Raw genomic sequence first — 9,187 nt, 5'->3', positions numbered from 1 at the left:
TTTTTAACCAAATCCAACTTCTTTACTCAGCCATTTATTCGTCCACATCCATTACTTTGACAAGTTAAACTATCTTAAAAGGTAAAGGAAAAGGAAAAATAATCTTGGATTCGGAGGCTCAATGAAAAGAGTCATATTTTCCCTTTTGTTTTTATTTGCAGGATGTTGGGCAATTTGTTCCATGTGAGTTCACCTGCGTCACTTCTCAGGTATCCACACATGTAGCCTCAGCTGAGAAAAATAAAATCTAGCCTCCATTTTGTAGGAAAGAAACTGTCTTCATTGGAAATGCTGAGCCTTCCCACCACCCAACTTACCTCTAAATTGAACCAGTGCAACACCCCTTTCGTGGGGAGGTTAAGAAGTTTAGTCAGTCTACAATTTATCTCAAATCTTTAACCTAAAAGTTTCAAGGCATTCATAAAATAAATGTTCTGATATACAGGGAATGTCAACCAAAATTGAAGCTAAGGGAACAGCCTTTACTCACGACCAGGGTTATAAAACAAGACATGAGTCCCCTGTCTTCAGAGATTAATTTGCTTATAAGCTTGGAATATCTGTCTATATGTATCAATCTATAGATATGTAGATACTCTGGAAGGAGTCATTTAAATGCTTGTTCAAGTCTTTAGGAACTACTCTACTTCAGCAGGACACTAAGAGTTTGACATGGGTAGCAAAATATATACTACATACCCTCTCAGTCTTCACATTGATGAGAATTATCCATGCCATCATGCCTTTTATAGTCAGATCTGTTTGATCCTGTATTCTACTTAAGAATGTCGGAAGGGTTACCGTCGTTTCCAGCTCTAGGTAGAAATTCACTGAAACTGAATGAGAAGAAATCCTAACATTGAAGATAATCAGTTTTCATGCTTTGGTCCCAACAGCAGAACATGCAGGATGGTAGAGATCACACAGTGCAGCCTTCCAGCAGGATCACCTTGGGCCACATGAGTTTGGGTCTTATTTTCCTTGTTTTATCCACAAGTCTCTTTGCTCACTCTTCTATACTGAACCACCTAATGGATGCTCTACCAGAAGCTTGAGTTGAAGTCTGACAGTCCTTGCTATCACCACTACGGGGTAGATTATTAATAGAGAGAATTAGAAATGACTAAGGCCCAGAGAGAAATAGAGAAATCTGATGGAATCTAAACATCACTGAAGATACCAAGACCATGTGGCCACCACTTTGTCAACAAAGCTCTCCTGGAACATATTTAGGAAGATCTTGATTGTAAGTTATGCCTGGCTGACTCCACTTCTCATTTCAACAACACTGGGCATATTTTCTAAGTTCTCTTGAGGATAATAACAGACAAGCAGCCCTGTAATGCAAGGCTATTATCCCACTGAGGGGTACTGGCGGCGGCATGTACCATGAAGTCAATCGGAGTGGTTTGTTACCAGAACTCCCAGAGTGGAATTACAGCCCCATCTACTTCTTGCTCATTTTCTTTAATAGATAGATGCCCTGCGCCCCTCTCATCTTCGCCTCTGACGTTCTTGCCCCTGATCTCCTAGTCATCAAAGAACTTTTTAAAGTCTTCTATCCTTTTGATTAATTTGTATACCATTGGCATTTTTGCAATTTCTATGTAGACACTTTTATGCTTTATTTTCTTATTTTTGCTATAAGCTCACTGCTGCAAACTCCAACTACCCCAGTTTCAGTTGATCTGTGCCTAGAATCTGTGACAATATAGGTCTTTGCAACGTTGTTTACTAGTGAGGTTCACGCGAGATGCAGTGAGAGAGCAAGCTAAGGTTATGGACAGTGGCAGGCAAAAGCTGACTGGGCAAAGGGTAGGATCTGACCGCAGACGAGCCACTCCCTATTGAACCTGAAGAATCTGTTAGTACACATACATGTAGGCTTATTACGTTGTTTTCCTGACTATAAACACATCTGTTTGAGATTCGTGAATATTAGCACTGAAATAACAAATACCGAAATTCTCAAGTAGGAGACTTTCTTTAATTAAAATAAAATAACCAAGGTGTCACATGATTCAGGCCATGAATGGCGACTGTTTTTAAAGGAAATTGCAGCATCAGAAGAATCCTTGACAGGGACTAACCAGTTTTATATGAATTTCCCATTAGAATTTTAAGGAACTTCAACTCATCAAGGGTATAAGGGGAAACATCTTGGAGATGGGGTGAGGAAGAATGGGATGAGGAAAAATGGGAGGTGGCAATGGCTGCACTGTAAAATAATATAAGTAATAATAATAATAATGATGATAATAATAATAAAAAATAAGATACCAAAAACATTTTTAAGCAGAATTTTCTAATGGCAGCTGAGTTCATACTTAACTGACCCCTTCATTACTCACTGCTCCCTTCTATTACTCTGCACCACTCCCCTCTGATAGACTATATTGACTATCTGGACCACATCACCAGTGCCTGGACATGTTAGTTAAGTCAGTCTGGTTTCTTTTCTTTTTCTTTTTTTTTTTTTTGTACAGATAAAGAATTAGCATGTTAAGACCTGGAATTATGATTATGTTTTCTATTGTAGCTGTTTTATGAAATACCAAACACTGGAATCATTCATTTGTGAGTTATAGCAGCCCATGAGGGTTATGGGCAATTGATCTTCCACCTGCTGACACTGGCACTTGAGTCCTGTTCCGTCATTGTTCAAGGTTGCAGAGCACCAGGCACTCGCAGTCAGTATCTCACTGGGAACTTGGGTTCTCTGTGGTCAGAGCTAGGTTTTCACACCTCAAAGAGGATGGGCTATGCAGAGAGGCCAAGGCACCACTGACTGGAATGTACTTGAATGTTAGCCACTGCAGGAGAGTCCAGAGAGCACCTAATGGCAGAGGATGCCCCTTCCCAAGTCCTTTTACTCCACCCTTGGTCCCCATTTCCACTTCCCCTCTCCTTGTTTGGTTAAAGCAGGAAGTGGGGGATGGTGTTATCCCTCAGAGTCTCTTTGGAGGCTGAAGTTCCCTATGCACTAAGGTAAGAAGATCTGCTACATATGCCCAAGTTTCTTTTCTACACTTGTAATGCAGAGGACATTTCCTCTAAGATACTTTAGAGTTTTGTAAATCTGTTTCAGTTTTTCTTCATTGATTTCATTAAAGAGTCACCTCTAATTTTTTAAATTCTTCTATGAAGTTTTATTAGTAATTTAAAATTCATTTCTACCTATAGAACTACTTTCCATTTCTTTTATTTAGGATTTCAGGTTACATTTTCCTTTAAATTTTTGGCATTCGTGAATATATAGCCTTTTGTCTTTAACCTATTAATGAAATTCATAATATTTAATGGGCTATCTAATGTCTAAATTGTCTTACATTTTTATAGAGAATAAATCGTTATTTTATATGTATTATATATTATTTGAATAAATAATATATATTTAAATATACAGTTATGGCATATTACTTAATGAATTGTTTGATTAATTTACTAATGATGTATTTAGAATTTATATGTCATAGTCATGGTGTAGTTTCTTATTATATAATAATGCTCAATGTTTTGTGGGTGTTACATTATATTTGTATGGAATAATTTATTTCTTTTTCTCAGGAAAAGTATAAAATTAATTTTCTCTAGATGTCTTAATGGAACTTCCTGATAAAATCAAGTAGGCTAAGCTTTTCTGAGAGTCCTCAGTTTAGCAATTTAAATGTTGTTCCTATTGTTATTCTGGTTTCTTTCTTTGACTAAACATTTGAATGATATTTACGTTTTCCTCCTTCAACCTTTCAAGGTTATCTGCTTGATGTCTTTGCTTTTCAAAATTCTAAAATTATCTGTAAGTGAGAATTTCTTTGTATTCCTAGGTACCTGGGAGCCATGCCTGTGTGTGGGCTAGCTCTGGACCTGAGGCCTAGTGATGCTGATGGGGTGGCCTCTCCTGTTTCTGCTAAGTGGCATTGGCTCCTGGGCCTGCATCAGATGTTTGGGTGTCAGCGTTCACTTTGTTTAAAACTCTTCCTTCCTTTCTTGTCTTCTAATAAAAAGGGGTTATTTTCACATTTTGTTTGCTTATCTTGCTGTTGTTTATTGTTTATTTTCTTACCGCTCTTTGAATTCTTTACGCATAAACTGGACCGACTTCATAGTGCATTGTCTTTTAAAAAAAAATTAAAATTGCCGGTGATAGTTTGGCTCACCCATGAAATTTTAAAATTTTAGCTCATTTTATTTTCTTATAAGTAGCACATTGCAGATGTTTTACCTTTGATCTAATAATGTATTTGCTTTAAAAAAGAAATAATATGAAACTATTTAATTTTAATATACAATAACATGTTCCTTATTAAATATTAAGCTAACAATAAAAGTGATAAAATTTCCCCAAAAACCCCATTCCTACAAAATCACACCAACATATATTTCCTTACTAATAAATCTAGATACCTGTACATGTACAGATACTTATTTTTCATTGAGAGAAATTGCATTTGCTATGTTTCTTGTAGCCAAAATTTTTCTAGGCAAAATTATGTCAAGCTAACTTTTTAATATTATTTAATATACCTCTATGATATCCATTATAATGGCTAATGTTTTCTTAATAGAGAAACTATCTTTTCTTTAGTTTTATTTATTTACCAATAAATATATTATTGGTAAATTTATATTTACTAATTTATAATGACTAAATTTATTATTGGTCATTTTATATTTAATATTTATGTTTCTTTCCAGTAACCTCTGTCTTGTTGTGTTCTTTGTTCTTTTTATGTTTTCTAATGCTTTATGCATTAAATATCCAGATTTAATTATTATGATTTACCTAGAATCTTTCAAATTTTGTTTTTTTTCTGTTTAATTAAATTAGTTATTAAGACCAAGTGCACCATATTCTTAATCACCAACCAAAGAATATAGCACAGGCAGGACTTAGGCCTCCCTGCACATATGTAGCAGATGTGCAGTTTGGTCTTCATGTCGGTCCCGAATGACTGGAATGGAGGCCGACCAAAAGCTGTTGCCTGTATATGGGATATGTTCTTCTAGCCGGGCTGCCTTGTCTGGGGCCTCAGGGGAAGAGGAAGCACCTAGCTTCACAGTGACTTGAACTGCCAAGTTTTGGGATTCCCTGGGACCTGCTTAGAGGAGATAGGGAGGGTGGATGGGGGAAGGATTGTAGGAGTGGGTGGCCAGGAGGGGGTCAGTGAACAGGATGTAAAGTGAATAAGTAAAACAATAAAATTAAATTTAAAAAAAAAGAGCAAATGCATCGTATATCTCAAACAAAATGAAAATTCCAACTGCCACTGTCCCCTACTGTATAGATGTTAGTTACGTAATTTGCAATTCGTTGCCATATTTAAAAATATTTTAAACTAACTGTCATATATTACAATATTTTTGAAACCCGTTTTAATCTTTAAAAAGCACCCTGGTAACACTAATTTAGGTATAATAATGTAATTTACTATCTTTATTTTTTACCACTGCTTCTTAATCTTTGCAAACTCCTTATCACTAGTGCATTTTCCTTATGGTTTGACTATTACACAAAGACTTTTTTCTCTCAAAGCTGTGTAGTTGTGTATGTCTAGACTTTAACTTGTCTGATAGAATTTCTGTTTAACCCTCACATATACAAATGATAGTTTGATTTGGTATAGTGTTTATCTTTACCCTCAAATATGTATAAACTTGTTTTACTTATGGTTTCTTTTTTAGTAGATATTTTTACACACACACACATACATACACATACATTTAGAAGAGCACACTCTTCAAATCGAGAAATCCTTTCAAGTTTAATTAGCTAGTAGCTATTTCCGTGACCATTTGGATAAGCATTTTGATCCCACAGTCTCCTCAGTCTGTCTGATTGTTTCCTCTCTGTCCGTCCTATTTCCTCAGTATGAATTTGTGTAAGGGACACTTATGTAACAGGCGGTTCACGGGCTATCTAATGTCATCTGTGTTATGAACATTTCATTCCTCCGAATCCCAAGGAAATTCCTCAGGCCAGGGTAATAGTTTATAAGCTAGAGCTCCTGAAAGTTACACCCCCCGTTCATGCTACTGCTGTGTAATCTCAACTATGACCGGAGATCTTCTCTGTTCTAACTGGCATTCTCGTTCTCAATGTGACTTCACGTCCTGTGCTGTCTCCCATCTTAAACCCAAACTCGTTATTTAAAAAATGACCCCACTCTCTCTTCTATCACTTAAAGACCGAGCAACCGAGAGTTCTTTATTCCAAATGTTCCCATTTCCTTCTCTCTTTCCCATGCCCAGTAATTTTATCTTTATTCGTCTTTTCATTTACAGCATCAAAATACTTTGAGATCATAATACAAGCTCTCAAGAATGGGGCGATGCATTCTTGACTCCTGGCTACCATGTGCAGATTGGACACTCTGGATGAAATGTCTACCATTGACAGTAAAGGGCTCAGCAGGCTCCAGTCATGTCTTCACCTTGCTTCTGTGTGCTCTCTTCTCCACAGTGACATAGCTTCCTCCCACCCCCTTTTCTCACCCATACTTTTATTGTTACAGCTTTTCAATATTTCAGAAATACAAATAGGAATTCTTTTTAGTGTTCCCAAAGAGCTGTTGGCCATCTATATCATATGTTGGGGTCTAAGGCAAGAACTTGAGGATCAGTAAATATCATAATCATGGCAAAGGAATGTGTCTCCCATTTCCACTGGGGACCATGTGGGGACAGTACTACTGTAATCATGGTTGTGCTTTAAGGACACGGTAATAGATTCAAACATTTAGCTGCAGGAGAGAAAGGAGAGATTTTCTTCACGTGTCAGTTTTTGAACAACAGTTTGTTTTCAACTTGTGTGTAATCTACCTTTACATAACATTTTAAATATTTATTCATTAGGAACGTACATTGAGAGCTGATAAATTTATTAATGGGCCTTATGTCCATTCTCCAGTCTGACTGTTTCCCATGCTAGGTGTTAAAGCTGAGGCACAGCAGGAAAGCATACACCGCTGAGCTGTTTCTCTGCCAACTTTTTTTTTTCAAGTTCTGCTCACTAACTTTAAGCTTTAAATATTGTCTAAGTGTCTTGAAGCCTACCAACTTTAAGATAAATCCCTTTATTTCTTATAGTATATGTTGTTAAGTTTTCTGGCTTGTTTATAAAGTTACAGCTTCAAGACCATTTTCTCTTTATAAAAAGATCGTTCTTTTGCCTCCTAGCATCTTCCAGCAATCTCTTCTAAATTCTCTCTAGAAGCTTCGTGCAATGTCTTTCCAATTTAGTAGTTCAGAATTTTGTAAGATGTCTGTATATGTCAATATTTCCATTGATCCAGTTTATTACTTGGCAATATCTTTAAATTTCTTCATTTTTTTCATTTCAGTTCTGAGACATTGCTTAGCATTATTTGGCTGAGATTTCTTTTCTTTATATTTTTATTTAATTCATCTGTGGTTATTTATTCTCTCAGTTTTGTCTCATCCTATTTGTGAGTCTCGTATACAGTCTGAGGTAGTTGTTCCATTTTCTTCTACTCTTCCACTAAGACTTTTACTCATATATCTAACACTTGAATTTATTTAATTTCATTAAGTTGTAGATTTCAAAACCCTTTTCAGAGTCTATGCTGTGCATTAATTACACAATATGCCTTCACTTTGTGAATGAATTATATCATAAAGATTTATTCTATGCACATCTTCCAAACTTCTCTTCCATTCTGTACTCTGTCAATTTGTTAATTCTTTTTTGTCCTTTCCTATCCTTGCTTTTCTTTAAATATCTAGTGTTTCTTTAAGTACATGGTGGTATTTTCTTTAAATACATAGTGGCTACTTTGTCTATAAATATGAAGAGAGAAATAAATTGAGAGCCAGGCATGGTAACTCATGTCTGTAATCCAAGATTTAGGCAGTAAGATTGCAAGTTTCAGGCCAACCTGGGCTACTTATTCACACCCTTTAAAAAATGAAGCAGAAGGAAATACCACGGTTGCTATAACAGCTCTGTGCTGTAAGCAAGCTTGGGCTTCTGCTTTTTAAGCTTTTGTTTTTCCACCTCCTTTACCCCAAAAGGATCCTGGAGAGTCTTTGGCTTTTGAATTGTGTGAGGCCAGGCAAATGCTTTCCTGATATAGGCAAAACATCACAACAATCAGATAGGCAGCTAAGTTGAATACATTTTTGTTGTTATAGAATGTCCTTAGTTCTAAAGCAAACCAATTCCCTTTCAGATACAAATCTCCCACTATCTTAATTATGAATTTTGAATTCTTTGGATTACTGAAGGTAGTTAATGGCTGTTTAATAAGAATCCTTTAAACAGTCCCCTGGTCTTTCACCCTGTTTTGTATAATGTTATATTTTGACCAAATGGATTTGCTTGCAGAAGATTTGAGATAAAGAAAACTCTCTATTGTGTAAGCTATAAATCTCTCCCTTTCCTGTTTATTCCTCGGTGGCTCCTTTCCTCATCGCAAGAAACCAAATTTGTCAAAATATAGAATTTCTTAGAGCTCCACCTCCTCTTCTCTGGTTAACTATAATTCATCTTGCCTTTGCACTGTATTATTTATTTAGTTCTGAAATAGAAAAGAAGTAAGCATACTAATTTATTCAATCACTGTGAATTTGCTTTACAATTTATTATTGTTATGAAGAAAATAAAACAGATGCTGAGAATCATGAGTGCATTTCAGTTACATTCTGCAAACATTTCCTAAGTGGCAAGGCAATAGGGTTAATTTGTCTGGATGCTTGAGATAAAACGTGAATGGCATGTACTCCCTGAATTGAGAAACTTACCATTCAATGGAGGTAGACCGGTACAGATGCTGGAATAAGTGATACAGCTAAAAAAACGTATAGAATACAGAGAAAGTAGAAATCACATAGTGATAAACTGTGTAGGACCTGTGGGAAGACACCAGAGTTGAGATGCAGAAGACTACAGAAGGAGCATAGGATCTATCACATGAATGGTTAGGGCAGGGAATGACGTAAACAGAGCTTTACGCATAATTCAAAGCTTCATTGTCACCAAGCACTGAGGTATCCTACTGGGAGTCTAGAGAGGAAGTCTGTGGAAGCCCTTTCAGCCATGTCAATGTGCTGGAAATCACACACCCATAGTTCTTGAAGAGGAGGAAGTCATAGCTGGGGTTCCTGCTTAGAGGAATTTAAGGAAAGCGTATGACACAGATTTCAGGGGTCATTAGATTATGGGTAATCA

Source organism: Rattus rattus, chromosome 4 (genome assembly GCF_011064425.1).
Source record: "Rattus rattus isolate New Zealand chromosome 4, Rrattus_CSIRO_v1, whole genome shotgun sequence".
In the NCBI taxonomy this organism is placed as follows: domain Eukaryota; kingdom Metazoa; phylum Chordata; class Mammalia; order Rodentia; family Muridae; genus Rattus; species Rattus rattus.
This window is presented reverse-complemented; position numbering follows the sequence as displayed.